Source organism: Pteronotus mesoamericanus, unplaced genomic scaffold, assembly GCF_021234165.1.
Source record: "Pteronotus mesoamericanus isolate MK-2021 breed Mesoamerican mustached bat unplaced genomic scaffold, CSHL_Meso_final contig_25, whole genome shotgun sequence".
Classification (NCBI taxonomy): domain Eukaryota; kingdom Metazoa; phylum Chordata; class Mammalia; order Chiroptera; family Mormoopidae; genus Pteronotus; species Pteronotus mesoamericanus.
In genome coordinates this window covers 33,051,303-33,078,159 of record NW_026555105.1, presented here as the reverse complement: position 1 = coordinate 33,078,159, position 26,857 = coordinate 33,051,303, and the positions used below count along the sequence as shown (strand labels likewise).

Genomic DNA, 26,857 nt, shown 5'->3' with positions numbered 1-26,857 from the left:
CAATCAAAAGACACAGGGTAGCTGAATGGATAAGAAAACATGACCCACACATATGCTGCCTACAAGAGACCAACCTCAGAGCAAGAGACCTACACAGATTGAAAGTAAAGGGATGGAAAACAATATTCCAAGCAAATGGGCAAGAGAAAAAGGCCAGGGTTTCCAATCTTGTATCAGACAAAGTAGATTTCAAAACAAAGGCCATAAAAAGAGACCCAGGGGGCACTTTATAGTACTTAAAGGAAGAATCTATCAAGAAGACATAAACATTGTAAACTTCTATGCTCCCAATATAGGAGGCCCCAAGTATATACAGAAATTGTTGGACGACTTCAAAAAAGATATAGACAGCAACACACGGATAGTAGGGGATTTGAACACCCCACTGTCAAAAATGGACAGATCTTCCAAACAAAACGTTAATAAAGATATTGTGCAGCTGAATGACACACTGAGTCAAATATAACTGACATATATAGAAACTTACATCCAAAAGCAGAAAAATACACGTTCTTTTCAAATGCTCATGGCAGGTTTTCAAAGATAGACCACATGATAGGATACAAAGCAAGCCTCAGCAAATTCAGGAAAATTGAAATAATACCAAACTTTTCTCGGACCACAAGGCCTTGAACCTGGAAATCAACCTCAAAGAGAAACTTCAAAAACTTGCAAACTCATGGAGACTGAACAGGAGACTATTAAACAATGAATGGGTCAATAATGAGGTAAGAGAAGAAATCAAAACATTTCTGGAAACAAATGAAAATGAACAGACAACAGTCCAAAATGTATGGGACACAGCAAAGGCAGTCCTGAGAGGGAAGTTCATAGCAATACAGGCTTACCTAAAAAAGATAGAAACATTTCAAATAAAAGACCTAACACTCCAACTTCAGGAATTGGAGAAACAACAACAAATAAATCCCAGAGCAAGTAGAAGGAAGGAAATAGTCAAGATTAGAGCAGAACTGAATGACATAGACCCGAAACGAACAATTCAAAGGATCAACCAATCCAGAGGCTGGTTCTTTGATAAGATAAAATAAAATTAACAAGCCTTTAAGCAGACTCATCAAGAAAAAAGGGAGAGGACCCAAATTAATAATATCAGAAATGAAAAATGAGAAATAACACCTGATACCACAGAAATACAAAGGATTGTCAGAAACTACTATGAACAATTATATGCCAAGAAATTTGAAAATCTTGATGAAATGGACAAATTTTTAGAGAATGCAGGGAAGGTTCAATATCCACAAATCAGTAAATGTGATACATCACATAAATAAAAGAAAAGACAAAAACCACATGATCATCTCTATAGATGCCAAAAAAGCATTCGATAAGGTACAGCACCCATTTATGATCAAAACACTCAGCAAAATGGGAATAAATAGGGCATTCCTCAACGTAATAAAGGCCATATATGAAAAACCTACAGTGAATATCATACTCAATGGGCAAAAACTGAAAGCTTTCCCACTAAGATCGGGAACACGACAAGGATGTCCGCTTTCACCACTTCTTTTCAACATCGTATTGGAAGTCCTAGCCACAGCAGTTAGACAAGAGAAAGAGATAAAAGGCATCCAAATAGGAAAGGAGGAAATAAAGCTATCATTGTTTGCCGATGACATGATAGTGTACATAGAAAACCCTGTAGACTCTACCAAAACACTCCTCAACCTAATTAATGAATTTGACAAAACAGCACGATACAAAGTCAATATTCAGAAATCAAAGGCATTTTTGTACACCAGTGATGAAATAGAAGAAGAAGAAATCAGAAAAAAAAATACCATTCGATATAGCAACAAGAAAAATAAAGTACCTAGGAATAAATTTAACCAAAGAGGTAAAAGACCTGTACACAGAAAACTATACAACATTGAAAAAAGAAATTAAGGAAGACACAAATAAATGGAAGCATATACTGCGCTCATGGATTGGAAAAATTAATATCATCAAAATATCCATACTACCCAAAGCAATTTATAGATTCAATGCAATCCCTATTAAGATACCAATGACGTATTTCACAGAAATAGAACAGACATTTCAAAAATTTATATGGAACCATAAATGACCCTGAATAACTGCAGCAATTTTGAGAAAGAAAAACAAAGTAGGAGGGATCACAATACCGGACATCAAACTCTACTACAAAGCCACTACACTCAAAATAATCTGGTACTGGCACAAGAACAGACCCATTGACCAATGGAACAGAATAGAGAGCCCAGAAATAAGCCCAGGTCTCTATGGACATCTAATATTTGACAAAGGGGACAGAAGCATAAAATGGAGCAATAATAGCCTCTTCAACAAATGGTGTTGGGAGAGCTGGATGGCTACATGCAAAAAAATTGAAATTGGATCATCAGCTGACACCATACACAAAAATAAACTCAAGATGGATAAAAGACTTAAATATAAGTCGCAACACCATAAAAGTCCTAGAGGAGAACATTGGCAGGAAACTCTCAGATATCCCACGCAGCAATTTTTTCACTGATATGTCTCCTAAAGCAAGGGACATAAAGGAAAGAATAAACAAGTGGGACCTCATCAAAATAAGAAGCTTCTGCATGGCTAAAGAAAACATCAGCAAAATGAAAAGGGAGCCAACCATTTGGGAAAATATATTTGCTAATGATACATCAGATAGAGGTTTGATCTCCAAGATATGTAAAGAACTCACTCGACTCCACTCCAAGAAGACAAACGATCCAATCAAAAAATGGGCAAAGGACCTGGGAAGATACTCTTCCAAGGAGGAGATACAGAGGGCCCAGAGGCATTTGAAAGGATGCTCAGCATCACTAGCCATCAGAGAAATGCAGATCAAAACCACCATGAGGTACCACCTCACACCGGTCAGAATGGCCATCATAAACAGATCCACAAACAACAGGTGCTGGCGAGGCTGTGGAGAAAAGGGAACCCTAGTCCACTGTTGGTGGGAATGCAGACTGGTGCAGCCACTGTGGAAAGCAGTGTGGAATATCCTCAAAAAGCTGAAAATGGAACTGCCTTTTGATCCAGGGATTCCCGTGCTGTGACTATACCCTAAGAATCATATGGCGTTTTGAACGCCAATTCAAAAGAACCTATGCACCCCAATGTGCAAAGCAGCACAATTTACAATAGCCAAGTGTTGGAAGCAACCTAAATGCCCATTAGTAGATGATTGGATCAAAAAACTATGGTACATTTACACAGTGGAATACTATGCAGCAGAAAGAAAAAAAGAACTACTAAACTTCGCAACAGCATGGATGGAACTTGAGAGCTTTATGCTAAGCAAATAAGCCAGGGGGCGAAAGACAAATACCATATGATCTCACCTATAAGTGGAACCTAACCAACAATACAAAGATTCAATGAAAATAAGACCAGCAACACTGAAAGGAAAAGAAACCAACAGAGACAAGAGGAAAGCAGGAACCGGGGGTGGGGGGGCGGGGGGGGGAAGGAAGAGAAGGGGAAAGTCAAGGAACATATAGCAAGGAATCATGGACAAAACCAAAGGGGAAGAGTTGAGGGAGGGGGCAAAGGAAAATGGTGGGGGGTAGGCTGAGACAAATATATTTGAAAAAAATAATTAATTAAAAAAAGTTAAAGGACAAATAATAGAATAGCAAAGTATTTACAACACATCTAAACAAGGTTTAATAGGTTTTCTTTACTTTTAAGGGAAAAAATTCTACAAACATTTAATCAAAAACTGAATAAAGAATACCAAAAAGTCATTTAAAGCTTTTTTAAAATAATAGAAATAGGGAAGAAATATACAAAAACAGGTTTAGTTTCAAAAAATAATAAAGGAACAATTAAAATAATACATCATTGTCACAATCAGATTAATATGTATTAAAAATGTTGGTAATATCAAGTATTGGCAATTGTGAAAGGAACTGGGTATTCATACTCTTTTTCTTCATCTTAAAGCAATCCCTTTAGCATAGCTTGCAATGGTGGTTTGGTGGAGGTGTATTCTTTTAGCCTTCTTTTGTCTGGAAAACTTAATTCACCTTCCATTTTAATTGAGAGCGTTGCTGGGTAAAGCAGTCTTGTTTGCAGGCCTTTGCTTTTCATGACTTGGAATATTTCTTGCTATTCCCTTCTGGCTTGTAATGTTTCTGTTGAGAAGTTAGCTACTAGCCACACCAGGGCTCTCTTATATGTTACTATGTCTTTCTCCCTTGCTTCCTTAAGGATTCTCTGTTTGTCTTTGATATTTGCCATTTTAATGATGATGTGTCTTGGGGTGGGCCTCATTGGGTTCTTCTTGAATGGGACCCTCTGTGCTTCTTGGATTTGTGTAACTTTTTCTCTCCTCAAATTAGGGACGTTTTTCATCGTTACTTTTTCCAACAGTTTCTCTATCCCTTCCTCCCCTTCTCCTCCTGGTATCCCCATTATAGGGATATTATTACATTACAGGTTTTCTTGCATTTCTCTCAATGCCTCTTCTCTTTATTTATTATTTTTTTTAGTCTTTGTTCATTTTCTTGCTCTTATTCTGGGAGCTTTTTTTCTACCTTATCCTCCAGGTCCCTGATTCATTCCTCTGCTTCATCTAGCCTGTTTTTTGATTCCTTCTACTGTGTTCTTCAATTCAGAAATTGTATTCTTTATTTTATCTTGATTCTTTATGATAGTTTCTATGCCCTTTTTCATGCTGATATAGTTTCCAGAAAGTTTCTCATAGTTTGCCTATAGTTTTTGGTAATTTTCTCTGAGCTTACTGAGCTCATTGAGCTTCCTTAAAACAGTTGTTTTGAACTCAATATCTGATAGCTTACTTGCCTCTATTCCATTTAGTTCTCTTTCTGAGGATTCTTCCTTTTCCTTCGACAGGAGGGTGTTTCTTTGTCTTCCTATTTTTCGTGAGATTTCTTTTTTGCTTCTCCTTCTTCAACTGATCTGTCTTGATTTCCTGACTTTGTGGTGTGAATTTCTATCATAGGAGACCGCTGCTTTTTTTTTTCTGGATCTGCCTCTGATGATGTCAGATGTTGACCCCGTCTGACCTTAGTCAGTCTTTTTGAGACTTCTAAGAATCTACTGTCTGTGGCTCTCTCCTTCAGTTGTTAATCTAGCCACTCTGCACTCAGCAGTCAGGCTTAGACCCCACAGTGTGGGGCAGAGCCCCTCCTGGGGGTGGGGCTATTGTGTCCTCTCACACTGCCACTGCTCAGGGGAGTGGACTGCCTGAACCAGATGGCTGCTGCCATATGGCAGATGAGTCAGCACCAGGATCCCTCTGGCTACTCTCAATTTTCTCCCCAAAGCTTCCTTCCCCAGTCTCTCCTCAGATGTCTCTAGCTCACTCTGCTCCTGCCTTTGCAGGAGACCACGGTAAGTCACTGCAAATAAAAATTTATGCTTTGGCCCTTTAAACAGCTCTTTGCGTCTCCAGCCACCTATCTCTGGCAAAGAGCAACCCTGCCACTTTTCACAGCTGGTTGTTATGTGTGTACATTTTCAGCTCTGGTACTGTTGGCTGGAGATCCCCACTTACGGTTTAGACACTGCTCTTCTCAGGGGGATCCATATGGCCATTTCAATATCCTCCTAGTGCTGCTACCCGTGGGTGCCCCACCCGCTTTCTTGAGTCTCTACCACACTCCTTACCCATTAGGTTGTGCTAAAGCTGATTCTTCTGTCTGTCTGAGGTTATAACGCTCCTCTCTCACTATTGTTCAGTTGTTTGTACCAGGTGGTTTCTCCACAATTTAGTTGTAATTCCAGATTGGCCCTGGGAGGAAGTCAATGTGACTTCCACTCACTCTCTGCTAGCTTGATTTGTCTTCCCTTCAACTCTAAATGGTATCTTTGCTGGGTATAGCAATCCTGGCTGTAGATCCTTGCTTTTCATGCCTTTGAATATTTCTTGCCAGTCCTTCCTAGCTGGCAAAGTTTCTTTTGAGAAATCCGCTGACAGTCTTATGGGAACTCCCCTGTACCTAACTAACTGCTTTTCTCTTGCACCTTTTAAGATTTTTCTCTTTATCTTTAATCTTTGGCATTTTAATTATAATGTGCCTCTGAGTGGGTCTGTACATCCATCTCATTTGGGACTCTGTGCTTCCTGGACTTGCATGTCTATTTCCTTCACCAAATTAGGGACGTATTCTTTCATTATTTTTTTCAAATAGATTTCCAATTTCTTTCTCTTTCTCTTCTCCTTCTGGCACCCTTATGATACAAATGAATGTTAGACCTCTTGAAGTTGTCCCAGAGGCCATTTACACTATCCTAATTTTTTAAATTCTTTTTTCTTCTTGTTTTTCTGATTGGTTGTTTTTTGCTTCCTTATATTCCAAATCATTGATTTGATTCTTGGCTTCATCTACTCTACTGTTGTTTCCCTATAAAGTGTTCTTTATTTCAATTAGTGTATCCATTTTTTTCTTTTTACCAATTACTTTAACATATATTTTATAGATAATGCTATCACAGTTATCCCCTTGTTTTTCTCCCTTCTCTCCCTTCTCCCTGCTCTCTCTACCCTGCCCAGTCCTTCCCCCATCATTCCCCCCACCCCTTAGTTCATGTTCATGGGTTGTACAAATAAGTTCTTTGATTTATTTATTTCCTATACTATTCTGAGTCTCCCCCTGCCTATTTTGTACCTACTATTTATGTGGCTTATTCCCTGTGCCTTTTCCCCCATTCTTCTCCCTTCTGCTCCCCTCTGGTCTCCATTTCTATGATTCTGTTCCTGTTGTAGTTGTTTGCTTAGTTTGTTTTTATTTTTGTTTGTTTTTTGTTTTTTTAGGTTCAGCTGTTGATAGTTGCAAATTTTCTTTCATTTTACTGTTCATAGTTTTGACCTTCTTCTTTTTCTTACATAAGTCCCTTTAACATTTCATATAATCAGGGCTTGGTGATGATGAACTCCTTGAACTTTACCTTATCTGGGAAACCCTTTTTCTGCCCTTCCATTTTAAACTGTAGCTTTACTGGATAGGGTAATCTTGGGTGTAGGTCCTTGTCTTTCATGAGTTTGAATACTTCTTTCCAGCCCCTTCTTGCCTGCAAGGTAAAGAGAAATTGGCCAATAGTCTTATGGGAACTCTTTTGTAGGTAACTGTCTCCTTTTCTCTTGCTTCTTTTAAGGTTCTCTATTTATCTTTAATCTTGGGTAACTTAATTATGATGCACCTTGGTGTGTGCTTCCTTGGGTCCAAGTTCTTTGGGACTTTCTGAGCTTCCTGGATCTCCTGAAAGTCTACTTCCTTGGCCAGATTGGGGAAGTTCTCCATTATCTTTTCAAATAACTTTTCAATTTCTTGCTCTTCCTCCTCTCTTTGTGGTACCCCTATGATTTGGATGTTGAAATGTTAAACATTGTCTCAGATGTTCCTAATCCTCTCCTAATTTCCTTGAATTCTTCTTTCTTCATTCTGTGCTCGTTGAATGTTTATCTCTTCCTTCTGCTCCAAATCATTGATTTGAGTCCGTTTCCTTCCCCTTACTGTTGGTTCCCTATATATTTTCCTTTCTTTCACTTTGCATATACTTCACTTTTCCCTCCATTTTGCAACCATACTCAGCCAGTTCAGTGAGCATCCCGATTACCAGTGTTTTGAACTGTGCATCTGATAAGTTGGCTACCTGTTCATTGCTTAGTTCTGTTTTTGGAGCTTTGGTCTCTTTCTCTCTTTTTTTTTTTTTCATTTGGGCCATATTTCTTTGTCTCAGCATCTTCAGGACCTCTTTTTAAGTGAGGTAATAAATTTTCTTATTCAAGCCACTTTGAACTCCATTGTCTGCCATCTGCAGCTGAAAGCACCTGAATAAAGAGAAGAATTTTGCAATATCTACTATAGTTACCTATACTTATGGTCATCCTCTATGGCCCAGATATTTCATTTCTAGGTATACAAGCCAGAGAAGCTGACCCATGTGGAATAGGAGATATGTAAAAGAATGTTCCTTATAGTCTTGCTTGTGCAGGGAGACAATTAAATGTATTTTTGCAGTTAATTAACAAATAATTTAATTATTGTTAAATAATAATTCTTTTTAATTATAAGAGGTAATTATTAACCCTAATGTATTTGTAATTTCTTTCTCTGTCCTTCCTGGATTGAGGATACTGCTACCTTGAATTATGAGATCAAGGCCACCCACTTTAAAGCAACAAGCTAGAAGAAGCCTAAGTCATTAACCATGTAAAGGCCATGCCAACCCTGGATTACCTATCTGGACTTCTGTATTGTTGAAGCCACTCTTTAAGTTTTTGATGGCTTATAGCTGATCCTAATTTTAATTAAACATATACAAAAACATGGGCCAAAAATATACCAATATATCATGACAGTGGATGCTTCTAGGCATGGAAAAAGATAAGTGGATGAGAGAAAACTAAGGATATTTCAATTTTAGTATACTTTTAGATTCTCTTTTAAACTAAGAATCTACTAAACCAATAATAAATAAATTAAATGCTAATCTTTGTTCATTCTAGGTAGTGTATCTTCTACCATTGTGTTATTCTCTGTACATCTCTGCATTTATCTTCTCAAGATGACATAGACAAAGTTTACCAAAAGAGAGAAAAGGAGAAAATAAAAGAAAGAAGGGAGAGAGGAAAAGATAATATGTTTTTGCCCCAAAAGAAAGAAAATGTAGCCCTGGCAGCTAGTTCAGTGGATTAAACGCTGGCCTGCAAACCAAAAGATTGCCGGTTCAATTCCTAGTCAGGGCACATGCCTGGGTTGTGGGTCATGTCCCCAGTAGGGGGCACATAAGAGGCAACCATGCATTGATGTGTCTCTCCCTCCCTTTCTCCCTTCTTTCCTCCCTCTCCAAAAATAAATAAATAAAATATTTTTTTAAAAGGAAAGAAAAAGTAGACCTTCTATTTATACAAATAAAAATAATGCAAAGATATGATTTATCTCCCATTAAACTGAAGATTAACACTACCCATGAGTTTAGGATGCTGAGATTGGGAGAATACACCCTTACTTTAGGGGAAACTTTTTTTTAGTATTTTTATTTATTTTTATTTTTTATTTTTATTTTTTTTAATTAATTTATTTACTTTTTAAATACATTTGTCTCTGCCTTGCCCCCACCTCTTTCCCTTGCCCCCTCCCACCTTCCCTCCCTCAGCTCTTCCCCTTTGGTTTTGTCCATTAGTCCTTGCTATATGTTCCTTGACTTTCCCCTTCCCTTCCCTTTCCCTGCCCCCCCTTCCCTCTTGTCTCTGTTGATTTCTTTTCCTTTCAGTGTTGCTGGTCATATTTTCCTTGCTTCTTTGCATCGTTGGTTAGGTTCCGCTTATAGGTGAGATCATATGGTATTTGTCTTTTGCCCCCTGGCTTATTTCGCTTAGCATGATGCTCTCCAGTTCCATCCATGCTGTCGCAAAGTTTAGTACTTCTTTTTTTCTTTCTGCTGCGTAGTATTCCATTGTGTATATGTACCATAATTTTTTTATCCAGTCATCTACTGATGGGCATTTAGGTTGCTTCCAACACTTGGCTATTGTAAATTGTGCTGCTATGAACATTGGGGTGCATAGGTTCTTTTGTATTGGCGTTTTGGTGTTCTCAGGGTATAGTCCCAGCAGGGGAATCGCTGGATCAAAAGGCAGTTCCATTTTCAGCTTTCTGAGGAAATTCCACACTGTTTTCCATAGTGGCTGCACCAGTCTGCATTCCCACCAACAGTGGACTAGGGTTCCCTTTTCTCCACAGCCTCGCCAGCACCTGTTGTTTGTGGATCTGTTTATGATGGCCATTCTGACCGGTGTGAGGTGGTACCTCATGGTGGTTTTGATCTGCATTTCTCTGATGGCTAGTGATGCTGAGCATCCTTTCAAATGCCTCTGGGCCCTCTGTATCTCCTCCTTGGAAAAGCATCTGCCCAGGTCCTTTGCCCATTTTTTGATTGGATCATTTGTCTTCTTGGAGTAAAGTCGAGTGAGTTCTTTGTATATCTTGGAGATCAAACCTCTATCTGATGTATCATTAGCAAATATATTTTCCCAAATGGTTGGCTCCCTTTTCATTTTGCTGATGTTTTCTTTAGCCGTGCAGAAGCTTCTTATTTTGATGAGGTCCCACTTGTTTATTCTTTCCTTTATGTCCCTTGCTTTAGGAGACATATCAGTGAAAAAATTGCTGCGTGGGATATCTGAGAGTTTCCTGCCAATGTTCTCCTCTAGGACTTTGATGGTGTTGCGACTTATATTTAAGTCTTTTATCCATCTTGAGTTTATTTTTGTGTATGGTGTCAGCTGATGATCCAATTTCAATTTTTTGCATGTAGCCGTCCAGCTCTCCCAACACCATTTGTTGAAGAGGCTGTTATGGCCCCATTTTATGCTTCTGCCCCCTTTGTCGAATATTAGATGTCCATAGAGACCTGGGCTTATTTCTGGGCTCTCTATTCTGTTCCACTGGTCTATGGGTCTGTTCTTGTGCCAGTACCAGATTGTTTTGAGTATAGTGGCTTTGTAGTAGAGTTTGATGTCCGGTATTGTGATCCCTCCTACTTTGTGTTTCTTTCTCAAAATTGCTGCGGCTATTCGAGGTCGTTTATGGTTCCATATAAATTTTTGAAATGTCTGTTCTATTTCTGTGAAATACGTCATTGGTATCTTAATAGGGATTGCGTTGAATCTATAAATTACTTTTGGTAGTATGGACATTTTAAGGATATTAATTCTTCCAATCCATGTGCATGGTATATGCTTCCATTTATTTGTGTCTTCCTTAATTTCTTTTTTCAATGTTGTATAGTTTTCTGCATACAGGTATTTATTTATTTTTAGAGAGAGGGGAAAGGAGTGAGAAAGAGTAGGAGAGGAACATCACTGTGCAAGAAAGACATCAATTAGTTGCCTCTCACACACCCTTAAGTAGGGCCCTGGCCCACAGTCCAAGCATGTGCCCTGATCGGGAATTGAACCGATGACCTTTTGGTTTGCAGGCCAGCAGTCAATCCACTGAGACTCACCAGCCAGGGTGGGGATCTTGTAATTACAGCAAATTCATTAAAAGAATGCCTGTTATATGAACCATCAATTTTACCTCAAAGAAGTTACCTTAATAAACTTGACTGAGTACAAAGATTTAGTTAGAAGCATTTTCATCATAATTTTGCTTATCATCTTAAAAAAATTGCAAAGCACACAAATGCCTGGCAATACATGCAAATGATTGATCACTATCTGCGCAAACAATGGTATACTATGCTCCCATTACAAATGATGATTAGGTAAATTGGTAATGGAAGTTCAAAGTTTTCTTAAGTGAAAAAAGTTGGCAAGTGAGTTATAAAACTGAAAGGTTTACATACTGCTCAGTATTGCCACTGGGTACTGGAAATTCACAGTTTTATTTTCCTCTTATTGTGATCATTATTTTTTATCTTTTTACAATAAACTATTAAACAGTATCATAATGGCTATAGGTAAACTATAAAATAATATGAAATGATTGCAACAAGTCTAATGGAAATAGACAGTAATGGTAAGTTCATTTCTGATAATTAAAAAATGTACAGACATTTGCTGAGTGGCATCAGACCCAACACTGGCACTGAGTTTGAACCTGCATCAATCTAGTGAACACCAATCATCCCTACCTGGTGACCCACTGAAAACCTACCTCATGCAACTTGAGTATAGCCAGAAGCTCTTTAAGTGACTGAGCCTAAAAGGCAGCCTAACGGAATGGTGGAGGCAGGTGGAGGCAGATCTCATAAGGGTACCTTGGGACATTTGCAGATCTTCCCCTTAGCCTGGTGCTGGTAAAAGGCAACCTTATTACACAGCTTGATCCTTCTTGCACACACCTAGACCAGCAGAGGCAGCCATACACTATGGATTGCTTTGTAGCTCTGTACAGGTTGCAAAGGGACAGTCACAGGGAGCACCTGACATTGGACTGCATCAGAGTCCCTCCTAAGAGGCCCCAGAATTAACATACCCAGTGCCCAGTTTCACAAAATATTAGAGCAGGATCCAATTCACCAGTGGCATATCCAAGGGGAGATCCTGGCAGGAAACAAAACCTGCTGAGGCAACTTCTACTCTGAGTGGTCAGCGCTTGCAAAGCAGTTTGCACACTGTGGTCAAAGGTAAGCCACAGTTAGCCAGCCTGAGGGTCAACCCAATACACAAACAGGCCAACAGCAATCAAGACTCTATTACAACAAGAGTGCTCACATAACCTACACAAGGGACTTCTTGGAGCACCCAGCTCAGGAGATTAAGGAGTCTGCACCACTAGACCCCACAGTGCACTTACTACATAAGGCCACCCTGAAAGACTGGGAGTCATAGAAGATCCACTTAATATACAAAAATAAACATTAAGAGACAGCCAAAATGGGGACATAAAGAAACAGGTGCCAAATTATAGAACAGGAGAATTCTCCAGAAAAAGAGGACAATGAAATGGAGGCAAGCAATTTATCAGATACAGAGTTCAAAGTAATGGTTATAAAGATGATCAAAAAGAGGAAAAAAATGCAGTGAGAACTACAAAGAATTACAAGAAGATGAGAAATGACACAGAAACCATGAAAAAGAACCAGTCAGAAATGAAGACTATAATATTTGAAAAAAAGAATACACTAGAAGAAATAAACAGTAGGTTGGATGAAATAGGGGATTGAATCAGTGATTTGGTGACAAGGTAGAAAAAACACCCAATCAAAGCAATTCAAAAAAATGAATTTAAAAAATGAGGATAGCCTTGGCTGGGAAGCTCAGTTAGTTAGAGTATAATCCTGATATACCAAGGTTGCAGGTTTGATCCCCAGAGCACATATAAGAATGAACCAATGAATGATAGTGGAACAATAAATTGATCTTTTTCTCTCTCTTTCTACTTCCTTCCTTCCTTCCCTCCTTCTCTCTTTCTTTCTCAAATCAATAAATAAATTAAAATAAAGATAATTTAAGGATACTTTGGAACAACATAAAATGAACCAGCATTTGTACCATAGGTGTACCAGAAGGAGGAGGGGGAAAGCAAGGGATCAGTAACTTATTTCAGAAAGTAATGACTGAAAACTTCTCTAACCTGGTGAAGAAAAACAATATTCAAGTCTAGGAAGCACAGAGAATCCCAAACAAGATGAACCCAAAGAGGTTCACACCAAGGGACATCATAATTAAAATGGCAAAGGTTAAAGACAAAGAGAGAATCTTAAAAGCAGTGAGAAAAAGACAGTTAGTTACCTATAAGCAAGTTTCCATAAGACTGTCAGCTGATTACTCAAAAGAAACTTTGCAGCCCAGAAGAGATTGGCATGAAATATTCAAAGTGATAAAAAGCAAGAACCTACAACAGACTGTTTTACCCAGCAAGGCTATCATTTAAAATTGAAGGAGAAATAAAGAACTTCACAGTCAAGAAAAGCTAAAAAAGTATGTTACCACCAAAATAGTATTGCAAGAAATGTTAAAGACTCTGTCTTAAAAATAAGGGAAGGAAATTAACAGTTAAAAGAATCAAGTGACAATAAATATATACCTACCAATAATTACTTTAAATGCAAATGGTTTAAATGCTCCAATCAAAAGACACAGGATGGCTAATGGATAAGAAAACAGGACCCGTATATATATACTGTCTATAAGAGACCCATCTCAGAATGAAAAATACACAGAAACTAAAATTAAAAGAAATGGAAAGATTATTTCATGCAAATAGAAATGAAAAAAAAAACTGGGAGAATAATATATCTGACAAAACAGACTTTAAAATAAAGGTTGTACTAAGTGACAAAGAAGGACACTACATAATGAGAAAGGAGGAAATCCAACAAGAAGATACAACCCTTGTAAATATTTATGCATCCAATATAGCAACCTAAATATAGAAAGCAAAACTTGATGACATAATGAAAGATTAACAGTAATAGTCATAGTAGTACACTTTAAAAACTCATTAACATCAATAGATAGTCCTTCCAGACAGAAAATCAAAGAGCAAATGGTGGCCTTAATGGACACACTAGATCAGATAGTTTTAATTGATAACTTCAGAGCATTTTACCCCAAAGCAGCAGAATATACATTCTTTTCAAATGCACATTGAGCATTTTCTATGATAGACCATGTTAGAACACAAAACAAGTCTCAATAAATTTAAGATTAAAATGACATCAACCATCTTTTCTGGCCATAATGGTATGGAACTGCAAATCAATCACAAGAAAAAAAACTGAAAAACACACATAAGACAAAAAGGCTAAATAACATGTTATTCAATGGGTGAACAAGTAGATCAAGAAAGAAGTCAAAAGATACCTTGAAAAAAATGAAAATGAGAACAAAACAACTCAAAATCTATGGGACACAGCAAAAGCAGTTCTAAGAGAGATATTCATAGCATTATAAGCCTACCTCAAAAAACAAGAAAAATCTTAAATAATCTAATATGACACTTAAAGGAACTTAAAAAATAACAGCAAAGTCCAAAATCAGTGGAAGAAAGGAAATAATAAATATCAGAGTAGAAATAAACAAAATAAACTCTAAAAAAATACAAAAAAGCAATAAAACCTAGAGCTCTTTCTTTGAAAAGATAAACAAGATTGACAAACCTACAACCACTCTCATCGAGGAAAAAGAGACAAAACCCAAATAAATAAAATCAGAAATGAAAGAGGAGAAGCAACAACTAACTCCACAGAAACACAAGGTGTTGTAAGAAAATACTACTGAAAACTACATGCCAAAAAAAATGAGACAATCTAGGTGAAGTAAATAAATTTCTAGAAACATACAATCTTCCAGAACTGAATCAGGAAGAATCAGAATTCTGAGTAGACAGACTACAACTAGTGAAACTGAAGCAATAATCAAAAAACTCCAAACAAAAAAAAAGTCCTGGGCCAAAAGTTTTCACAGATTAACTTTACCAAACATTCAAAGAAGAATGAACACCTATCCTTCTCAAACTATTCCAAAAAATTCAAGAGGAGGGAAATTTACAAGCTCATTTTATAAGGCCAGTGTTATCCTAATTCCAGAATAAGAGAAAGACACTACAAAAAAAGTAAAAAGAAAAATTATAGGCCCACATATTCTTGATAAATATAGAGGTTAAAATACTGAACAAAATATTAGCAAACCAGATCATGCAATATATTAAGAAAGGTCATACATGATTATCAAAGGAATTTAATCCAGGGGTGCAAAGTTGGTACTATATCTGCGATTCAATAAATATGATATACCACATAAACAATATGAAAGATAAAAATCAAATGATCATATTAACAAATGGAAAAAGAATTTGAGAAAATCCAGCAATCATTTATATAATTAAAAACTCAGCAAAGTGAAAATAGGGAAAGCATACCTCAATGTAATAAAGTCCATATGTGACAAACGCACAGCCAATATCATAGTCAATGAGCAAAAACTACAAGCATTCCTCTTAAGATTTGGAACAAGACAGGGATGTCCACTTTTATCATTCTTATTCAACACAGTACAGGAAGTCCTAACCATAGCAATCAGACAAGAAGAATAAATAAAACGTGTCGAAATTGGAAAGGAAGAAGTAAAACTCTAATTATTTTCAGATGGTTCCACCAAAAAACCACTAAAGCTTATAAATGAATTCAGTAAAGTAGCAGGATACAAAATAACCAGAAATCAGTTGCATTTTTATACTCTAATGATGAACTATCAGAAAGAGAAACTAAAAAAGAATATCCCATTCACAATTGCAAAAATAAAAAAATAAAATAAAATACCTAATAAAAAAATTTAACCAAGGATACAAAAGACCTGTCCTTGGAAAAACATAAGACACTAAAAATAAGAAAAATGAAAGAAGATACAAATAAGTGGAAGCATATATGTGTTCATGGAGAGGAAGAATTAACATCATTAAAATATTCATACTACCCAAAGCAATCTGTAGATTCAATGCAATTGCTATCAAGATACCAATGATATATTTCAGAGAACTAGAACAAATATTCCCCAAATTAATATGTAACCACAAAAGGCCCCGAATAGCCACAGTAATCTTAAGAAGGAAGAACAAATTTGGAGGAATCACACTATAAGATATCAAACTATACTACAAGGATATACTAATCAAAAGAGCATGGTACTGGCATAAAAACAGATCAATGGAACATAATAAAGAGCTCAGAAATAAACCCACACCATTATGGTAAATTAAGATTTCACAAAGTAGGCGAGAACTCACAATGAGGTAAACATAGTCTGTTCAATAAATGGTGTTGGGAAAATCTACAGGTATGTGCAAATAATTGAAACTAAACCACATTCTTACACTGTACACAAGAAAAAACTCAACATTAATGAAAAACTTAAATGTTAAACTCAAAGCCATGAAAATCCTAGAAGTAAAATAGGTAGTAAAATCTCAAACATTTATGGTTGCAATATTTTTTTCTGATATATTTTTTCCTTAGATGAAGGAAACAAAAGAAAAAATGAATGTGACTATATCAAACTAAAAAGTTTTACACAATAAAGGAAAAATTCAATAAAATGAAAAGACAATCGACTGAATGTGAGGACATATTGAGCAATGATACAGGTGATAATGGGTTAATATCAAAATGTATAAAGAACATAAAACTGAACACCAAAAAAACAAAGAAACTAATTTAAAAATGGGCAAAAGACCTGAATAGACACTTCTCCAAAAAGGACATAACAGATGGTTAATGGATGTATAAAAAGATGCTCTATGTCACTAATCATCAGAGAGATGCAAATTAAAATCACAATGAGATATCACCTCATGCCTGTCAGAATGGCTATCACGAATAAATCAACAAACAAGCATTGGCAAGGATGTGGAGAAAAGGGAACCCTCACACACTATTGGTGTGAATAGATTGGTGGAGACACAGTATAAAGCGATATGGGGTTACCCCCCAAAAAATGGAACTGCATTTTGACCTAGTGATCCCACTTCTGGGGATATATCCAAAGGAACCCAAAATACTAATTTGAAAGAATATATGTACCCCTGCATATATTCTGCAGCATTAGTTACAATAGCCAAGATTTTGAAGCAACCCAAGTCCCATCAGTAGATGAGTGGATAAAAAATATGGTATGTTTACACAGTGGAATAATACTTGACCATTAAGAAGAAGGAAATCTTACCTTTTGGGACAGTAATGGATGGACCTGGAGAGTATTATGCTAAGTGAAATAAGCCAGTCAGAGAAAGATAAATGCCATGTGATTTCACTTATATGTAGAAATTAATGAACAAAATAAACTAACAAACAAAATAGAAACAGACTTAGAGATACAGAGAACAGACTGACTGCTGTCAGTGGGGAGATAGTAGGGGGATTGGGTGCAAAAGATGATGGGATTAAACAAAAGAAATAAAAACTTGTGGACACAGACAACAATATGGTGATTTGGTGATTACCAGAGGAAAAGAGGGGTGGAGGAGGTAGAAGAAGGTAAAGGGGAAACAAATGGCAATGAAAGAAAACTTGGCTTGGGGTGGTTAACACATAATACAATATACAGATGATGTATTATGGAATTCTACCCTTGAAACCTATGTAATTTTATTAACCAATGTCACCCAAAGAGGAAAAAATGTTTACATGGTTCCCAATAGCATAGTGTTCTGAATTTTTCTATCTTATCACTTAAACAATATTCATTTATTTTTAAATAAGTTTGTAACCATCCAACATTGGAGATATTGAGGGAAAAAATACAACTGGGACATAATGCACCCAAATCAGCCCTTGAGACTAATAGTATAATTGGAGGTTTCCTTTAACTGATAAGTGAAGAAATTTGTCTATTCATGAAGGATGTTGTTCATAAAGGACAAGTCAAAGGAAGAAATGAAGTTCAGAAAAGCAAAGTGAAAACAGAAATGTATGTTAGAATACTAGCATACTATAAGGTAAGTGACACATCCTAAACTGGTATAACTTTTTCTTAATATTTTTCCTTTATGTACTTTCTACTACAAACTACAATGCATCCTTAATGTCAAGTATTTTTACTTCATGTTCTAAAACCTATATATTTATTTGGGTTTTATATTTTGGATGACTCCATTGCCTCCACTGATATTACAGTGTTAGACTATATGTCATTCTGGCAACAAACCAGAAACATTTGAAAGCTGACTTATACTCCTAATAGACATGTGGGTGATTTGACTGACATACAGCCTCATACACATATCCATTTTTAGTGGCTGTGGTTTCCTTCGGTCATATCAACTCTCTTTGCAAGTGCCAGGTTTACCATCCTGAACACCCAACCTCAGACAATGGATTGCATTTCCAGAAGCAGAACAGATAGTAACTGGGGAATCCCATGGCATCTCCTAGAAACCCACACCTGGCAGCTCTTGGAATGCCTGAAACCTCTTCCTTGGAAGGGCCTAAGAAGGGAATGAGCAAAGTCATGTCAAACTCCTTAATACCCAATTAGTAATGTGTCTCCATATTTAAATATATTTTCCCTTCCCCTGCAATCAAATTTTACTATTTTAGTCTACACTTAGCTTTCTACCACATTTTTTTTCATATAATCACTGTTATTGGAATATTAGTTTCATTATATTGACACTACTATCATGCTCAAATTTATGAATGACTGTCTTCCTTATTGGCCTCTATTATTCAGCAATCTGCTCTATCCTTCCCTAAAATTCACCACAAGAATGATGAGGTGAACATATGTTTCCTCTGTCTTCCTTGCTTGCATTTATCACCATAGTAACTGGTAAGGAGTTCAAAATCTACTTACTCTCTTCCCACAAATTAACATACTGCTGTTTATCTCATTAGCTTCAATTCTCTTCTTTATAGCTCTTCAAAAAACTTCCCTCCTCATCTGCTATCAGTCTCATTTCAGAGACAGTTTTATAGCCCATTGGTTAAATTCTTCCTGACCTTCTCACCCATAGACTAACAACATAGACTGTCTTTTTCTTGAGGATTGCTCAGGAACCAATATCTAAATGTCATGAGATGGTTTTGGCCCACCCATAACCTATCTGTGAGTGGATACAGCAACTTTAAATATTAGTTATATGTCTTTGGAAAACAGAAAATGAGTCAAAAATCACCAAATTTATTTATAGCATACCTCACAATCCAATAGATTTGTTGAAAACCTTCGGAAAGACACAGGGCAAACTAGGCATCAAATTTCAAGGGCCTTGTTAGAATGCCTTCTTTACTTTCTCTTTTATCATCCCTTTTGTTCTGAGTGTCTACTAAAAACACTCGCAAACCAAAAGCTTATGTAGACAACCTCACCACCCATTCCTCCTAACCAGCTAATTCAGGGACTGAGTTAGAAGTAAAACCAATCTGAAAAAAAAAAAATGTTGGATAAAGTGCATTATAAAATGACAACAGCGTGGGGACTGAGGGAGGGTGGGGCAGGAAAGAGCAATGGGGGAAAAACTGGAACAACTGTAACTGAACAACAATTTAAAAAGTAACCACTTTGAACCTAAATAGAATCTACTTCTCTTAGAGCTACAGATATTACCTTAATACCATCTTCAGAGTGCCCATAACAAGTTCTTAGACTGGCACCTGCTATGCAATTACTAGACAAGGGCTATTTTTAAATGGAGATGGTAATATTGTATTGTTTAGCTTAGAAAAGAAGATATGTATGACTTAAAAGTTCCTTAAAAACATTTTGTTTTTTCAAGAATACAATATATAAATATAATATAGAATTCCTTATAATTACTTAGTATTTATAATCACTTATTTCTACAGTTACAACACTTCTACTTCCTATAATAAAGTTTTTTCTACTTTCTATCAAGAGCTATTTCTATATTCTGTTAGAAAAGTATACTGGAAACACATATGATGAAACATAATTTTCTCTAACTTCTTCCAAATATAAGATAGGAAGATTTTTCTTGCTAAGAATAAATAATACAAACAATGACAACAATAATAATGATAATATTGATAACTGTACTTAATTACAATATATAGAATATGGGTAAAACTGTTAACTTTTACTGGAGTTAAAATGCTAAAGTAAAATTAAAGTAAATGTTTTGAAAAGATAGAAATCCTACTTTTAACTCAAAGACAGACACAAACAATAGTATGATGATTACTAGAGGAAAAGGGGTTGAGGAGAGGTAGAAGAGGGTAAGTAAGGGATAAATGGTGATGGAAGGAGATTTGACTTCAGGTTGTGAACACACACATACAATATATAGATGATCCATTATAGAAATGTACAGCTAAAACCTATATAATTTTATTAGCCAATGTTACCCCAATAAATTCAATAAAAAATAAAAATAAATTTAAAAAAACAATGTTACATTAGGATTCTTAACATCAAACATCTGTAGTTCATAGTTTCCTTGTTTCCTTTCCCTTTTCAAAGTTTCCCTTTTTCAAAGTTTCCCTTTTCAAAGTTTCCTTTCCCCTTTCTTTAGTCAGCCAACAAGCTTTGTTCTTTGTCAATAACATATGATCTGGTAAGCTTACTTCTGACTTGCCCCAGGGAAGAAGGGGAAGAACAGAGTTACAGGTGGGCACTTCAGAGTGACAAATCTGTTCCTTGGGCCACTGAAGAAAACAAAGAAGGGCTGCATGGGAAGAAACTCAAGTAGTTCTATATTGCTTCTATGTAAACATGAGAATTAAGCAACTACGAAAAAGCTTCTCAGTGTTCTCCCAACAGAAACTATTAACTTTACAAAGTAGTACTTTTTATATTACTTTACAATTCACCCTAATTTAAAAAAATAAGAATAAGGGTTCATTAAAGTATAAATCTGGGCAAAATTTGTGTTCTTTTAATAAAATTTGTTAAGTTTAGATCTTAATTTTTAAACATACATAGGAAACCTAGTAAAGCATTTATAAATTCATAACTAATACATTTTAAATGTCAAACAGTAGGAATAAAATCTTAACTAATAAAAGAATTATAAAACACTTTTAAATTAGCCAATTTAAACACTCAAAGTTTGAAGGAAGTGAAGCAGAGGGAGACTATACACATAGTTTAATCAATATATAACATACTTGTCATAAATCATACTCATAAAATAAAATTAGATTTATATTTTACAGAAAATTTCTCAATGGTAAATGTGACTTAAGTTTTAACTTATTTTTATTTGTAATAGATGATACTATAAAACATTCACTTAGTCCAAATGTAATTTTTTTGCTAATACTTTATCCCTTAAAAGATCTTCAAAATAACCAGTTCTTACCAATTCCCAGGGGAAAGCAATATTAATTGTAGTAAATCTGCTTCTTCTAGACAATGTCAATGAGGGGTAATTTCCATAGTCATTTACAAACAGATTTAATATTAAACAGTCTTTGATTCTACTTTAAATATGTTTCTTTCAACATTAAATGTGTTTATGTACCTAAGTAATTTAGACTGTATGGAATTAGCAATCAATCCCTAAAACAGATCATCTTAAACACAAGGAGACCTACAGTACTAGTTTCCATAAATAAGAAAAATCTGACAATAATTTCAGGAAATATTCTTCTCTGAAAGTCTATTTGTGTACTTAAATTAGCACTAATACTCCAGAAATAGTGAAACAATAAAGGTGGTTAGCAAGCGATGACAGCTTTGGCCAAGATTAAGAGCAGTAACTAGCTATATGGAGGGAATCGTGCACGGCTTCTGAGCAATCCTCTTGTATGGTATCTAGTAAAATACACGTTTCAATATTCAGACGTATATTGATCTGTTCTTATTACTGTTAGCCATTCCACCAAAGCTGTGTTTTATACTAATCATTTCCAAGGATAAGGAATTGATCCTTTGATTTGTAATTACAGCTCAGAACCAATCTTAGATACTGTTATCTCAAGGTTTGAGGATACAGGACTAGTAAGCAGAAGCATTTCTCAAATTGTTTCATTCCCAAAGATAAATTGTGAAAACACACAGATCAATTTAATGTTTGTAGAGTGTGCCTTTTGAACTGATCCTGCCCCCATTCATCACAATGAAGTAAAAAGAAACCATCCACAGGTTTTAGCCCTGTTTTGCTAAGTGCTTTCTCAGATTTAGTAATGAGCTCTTACAAGCACCACTATATTGAAGTTTGTAATGGCAAAATGAGGTGGGGGCTATATATTCACCTCCTTAAATGAGAGAATTTAGGCTCAGAGATTTGAAGTTCTTTTCCCAGGGCCATGTACAAAGTATCAGAGGGAGAGTTCGCTCACTTTGCTAGATTCATGTTCGCATTTTTTCCAAGGTCCATTTTAAAAGGCTCTCTTATCTTTTTTCGTTTTTGCATTTTAAAACCAAGAGAAAAAGATGACAGGACACTGGCGAATTAAGAAGGGGCCAAGGACACATCCTCTATCAGCTGGAGTTGTATACTATGCATGGCCACACATGAAAGCCCGCAAGAGGGAATAAAGTCTGGATCAGCAAGCTTTCTGTTTTGCACAAGCCAGCTGCCTCACCGCATCACTTCTGGCTAGGCACTATCCTCTTCTGAACCACAATTCCTCCTTTTTTTCCTGGGAAGCTAAAAAGGTGCTTTTTTTTCTCAGTTTGTTTTCAATCACCTTTCTCCCAGTCCCTAAGGGGAAAAGAAGAGTGTACCAGAAGGTGTGCAGACAGACAGGCACGCAGAGAAATAACCACTTTGATTTTGCTTTGATTTCTGTTTTGAGTCCTGTAATGACAGATCTCACTCCAGTACAGTATGTTTTGGAAATATAGTTAAAAAGGATATGTGATTGTTTCTAGGTACATTTTAAGTGTTGATCAATAAAAAACAAATATTGGAACAGAACAACAGTTTAATATAGCATTTTTAAAACATTTTAGTATTCTAAGGCATTTGTGACCTGCTGAAATCTAATTGTTTCTCAAATACTCTTTGGAATTGTTCAGAAAGATGTGGTACAGTTTCTAACTGGTGCATTAAGCATCTGGCCTGACTTCACAGAATCACAGATAGCTGAATGTGCACTCTCTCTCTATTTTATTAACATCCCATAGACTCATGTTAAGATGTAGTACTGATGTGCCCTAACATGCATCACTACCTGTTGACAGAAAAAAAACTGGGCTAGACTTGAGAGGGTCTACAAACAGAAAATCTCTTAAAGATGCTTTGGCAATTTAAACAGAAACTCTAACTCAAAAAAAAAAAAGAAGAAGAAAAAAGAAAGAAAGAAAAAAGAGCAGCTTCAATTTTATAAATTTATAAAACATGCCCAAGTTTCAGCATGCCAAATCCTCTGAAAATAAGCTAATCTCCAGCATCCATTTCCCCCTTCTCAAATTAACAGTACCCAATTTTCCTTTGGGTCATATCTTTTCCTCCCTCTCACCCATGTGTTTAAGTGGGGTTAATCCTACCTACAGCTCTTCCAGGGGGTTTCAGCTCACCAAAATTCCTTCCCCCCACCTTCCAGTAATACATTCTGGAATGAGCATGTGAACAAGTTTAAACAAATAATATAGAGTAGCAATTTTCAGCCTTTTTCATCTCATGGCACGCATAAACTAATTACTAAAATTCTGTGGCCCACCAAAAAATATATTTTTTGCCAATAACAAAAATATAGGTAAAATTTTGATTCATTCATACCAAATGGCTATTGTTGTGTTGGTTGTTGTCATTTTCTTTTTTTTAAATTTGACCATCTAAGGGAAGAGAGGTCAGCCCCTGACTAAATCATCAGGTATTGCATGTTTTAAAAATTCTTGATGTTCACTGGTTGAAAAATCACTGAGATAGAGTGAATCACAGGGTTCTGTGCAGGAGCTTCTGGAGGAGATTGCCCTTCCCTTGAACATAGCAATATGGGAATGTGATATGTGAAACTGTTACTGCCTAAGAGGAAAGGCCAGAGCTGCCATGGGTCCATTATATGTTTATCCGAGGAGTCTGCAACACTGAAAAACGCAGCAAACTACAAGAGAGAAACCGCATTCTTGTTGACATATATTACCAGACATTACATTTGAATTTCTCAGATACATGAGCCGTTGGTCCAACTGTTGATTAGACAGTAAGTGTTGGTTATTCAAGCACTTGCAAACCCAAAATTCTCAAGTAATGAGAGCTCAACACATTGAATATACCAAAAGCCTAGCTGTTCTTTTCTTGTTGTTTTCCACACACCTTTTAAGGCTTTGTTCTCATGAAAAATGGTGAGGTGAAGCAAAACCATCAAGAATGTTTCTTTGTGACCTGGCTGGGTGACTCAATTGTTTGAAGCATCATCCCATGCACCAAAAGGTTGCAGGTTTTATTCCTTTCAGGGCACATATCAAGGTTGTATGTTCGATCCCCAGTCGGGGCATGCATGGGAAGCAACTGATGATGTTTCTCTCTCTTCTCTCTCTCTCTCAAATCAATAAATACATCCTGGGTGAGGGTTTTTAAAAAGTGTTTCTTTCTGAGACTTAATAGAAGTTTAATACATTCTAAGATCTTAAATCACCAATATCATAGTTGGAGGTCGACTGAGGGTCATCTAGTCCTACTAGCTTCTTTTATAGTAATGTTCAATGAATTTGTGTACAGTGAATAAATGAGTAAGTGAGGTGGCTTAAGTCTAGACAGGTTGGAAGACCTGGATTATTTCATTAAATAATTATGCATTGTAGTCATCTTCAACTGGGTATTGTTTATAGTAAAAGGGGTTAGGTTGGTTGTTTTTGTTGTTGATTTCACTTGGAATTACAAGTAATTGGCAGAGCCTGGGAAACCTGATTCCAAATCCAGTGTCCTCTGTTCATCAGGGAACATCTCATATCCTCTCAAAACAAAACAAGTGCAAAACAACAAATACCTTTTGCAGCCAAAATGTCTACTAGAACTCAACTAAGTTCTAAATGCCTGGGAACATGAGGTCATGAAATGCATGAGGACAAGAAAAAAAAATCAACAACAAAATCTCCTTGTTGCCCATCTCCTCCATTTCCTGGCTACAGAACTACTTCAAAAGAAAATTTTGAACAGTGTGAAGAAAGCTGTCCTGGACCTTTTCCTACCTCCCTTTGTGTACTCTTCTAAACTCCTTAATATCCCCTTTTTCCCAGAAGCTCAGATGACCTCATCTTAATAATGACAGCTCCCATTTTCTGGGTACTTACTATGAGTCAGGTACTGAGCTAATGAACTCAGAAAGATTTAGTAATTTATCTGCAGTCATGTGGCAAAGTCAAGATGGAACCAGGTATGCTAGACTCTGAAACCCTTGCTCTTGAACATTAGACTACACTGGTTACTCCTCTCTCAGTTGAGTGCTCCTTGCCGTAAGAATTGGCCCCTGCCCTCCCATGAGAGCTTAAGAATCTTTATGCTGAAATTGCCTTAAGAATCTTTATGCTGAAAAGAAGGAAGGAATTTTCTCTTCCTACTGGTACAACCATCCCCTTATTGCAGCTAATCTCCCTTAGGTAACAAAGGAGGAAAGCGATCTGGAATAACTCATGGTAATTCTTAATCTTTCCAAGGCAATACATATTATTTCAGAAGGGATACATATTATTATAAATTCACTTCCAGCTGGCAGAATTTTAGACAGCTGATAAGAAAAAGATGTTAAAAAAAATGGAGGCAGCAAAAGCATATATGTTTTTGATAGGGTCAGAAGAGGGCTGTCCTAAAAAGAGTTTTCCTCCAAAGTCAGTACGGCCAGTGCAGATTGCATTTTTCACAATATCTTACCTTCTTCTACACTTCAATTAACATCTTAAAAAACAAACAACAACGTATAATTAGCATTCAATAAATTCCTGCTGCCTTTACTTGCCATGTGATGAGACCAAAGCCTAGAGCAGAAAATAGGAAAAGTCATATAAAAAATGGCAGCCTAGAGAATGGAAGCTCAGAACTAACTACCAGGTCAGTACACCTTATTTTAGATATCTATAACCAAATTGTCCATTTACCTTTCTTTTCTGTTTAGAATCTGCCTGAATGGGGACAAAACTGATTAAATATGGATATAAGCTCCCAGGAATTTGGCCAGGCAAAAAGTTCTTTTTAAAATATAACCAACTACCATCTGAAAATAGCTTCCAGAAAAAATTATTTCATAAAATAATTAAATCCATGTGTTTGTTTTGCAGTAACAGGAAAAAAAATCCACTGTTTATTGAGAGATTATATTATACCCCCATTCCTTTTCTCCAAAATTCAGCAGCTGCACCTCAGTTCAACTTGTGCTACCCAACATTTCTATGATACTGGCTTTTCAACAGACATTAGAATTCTGAAATTCCTGGACTTAATAGGTCTGTCCTCATAGGCCAGCAGAAGTACAATCATAGAAAAACAGGGGTCAATATGCTTCTTATCATGGGTTCACCTTCTACTTTGATACCACTCATTCTTGGAGAGAAACTCAGAAGGTCAAACTGCTATTAACAAAGCCCATAAATAGATAAACAAAATGAAGCTAATGAAAAGACCATAATCAAATACTCCTGGAAAAGACAATTAGCTGGCTTCCTTCAGAAACAAACATTTATGGGAACTGTTAAAAAAATACAAAGGAGAATGATGTGAACCTCTAATGATAAAATAATATGTTTAATAAAATTGTCCTCCAGGTAAATATAAAAGCAAAATTCTTCCCAGCAATATTTAAAAGTGAAACACTTGTGGGCCAAAAGCAATTACTGACCAAATAGTAGGAAGCAGTTTATGAAAATCATAAATGAAAATATAAGTCTATAATTCTGGTAATTAAACAGACATTTATTTATAATGTCTGTTTTCTAATTGTCTGGTGTTTATTCATGTACCTAATTTAAAATAAAATAATTTCAATACAAGCAAACCATTGCTGAAAGGTTGTTTTCCTTCTTAAGATGTTT

General features: G+C 36.2%; 1 protein-coding gene across 1 annotated transcript in view; it reads right to left on the bottom strand.

Moving 5' to 3' along the window:
• The window catches only part of MACROD2 (mono-ADP ribosylhydrolase 2), a 2,155,137-nt gene that overhangs the window by 1,734,092 nt on the left and 394,188 nt on the right, over positions 1-26,857 (bottom strand). The gene's annotated exons all lie outside the window — the stretch shown is intronic.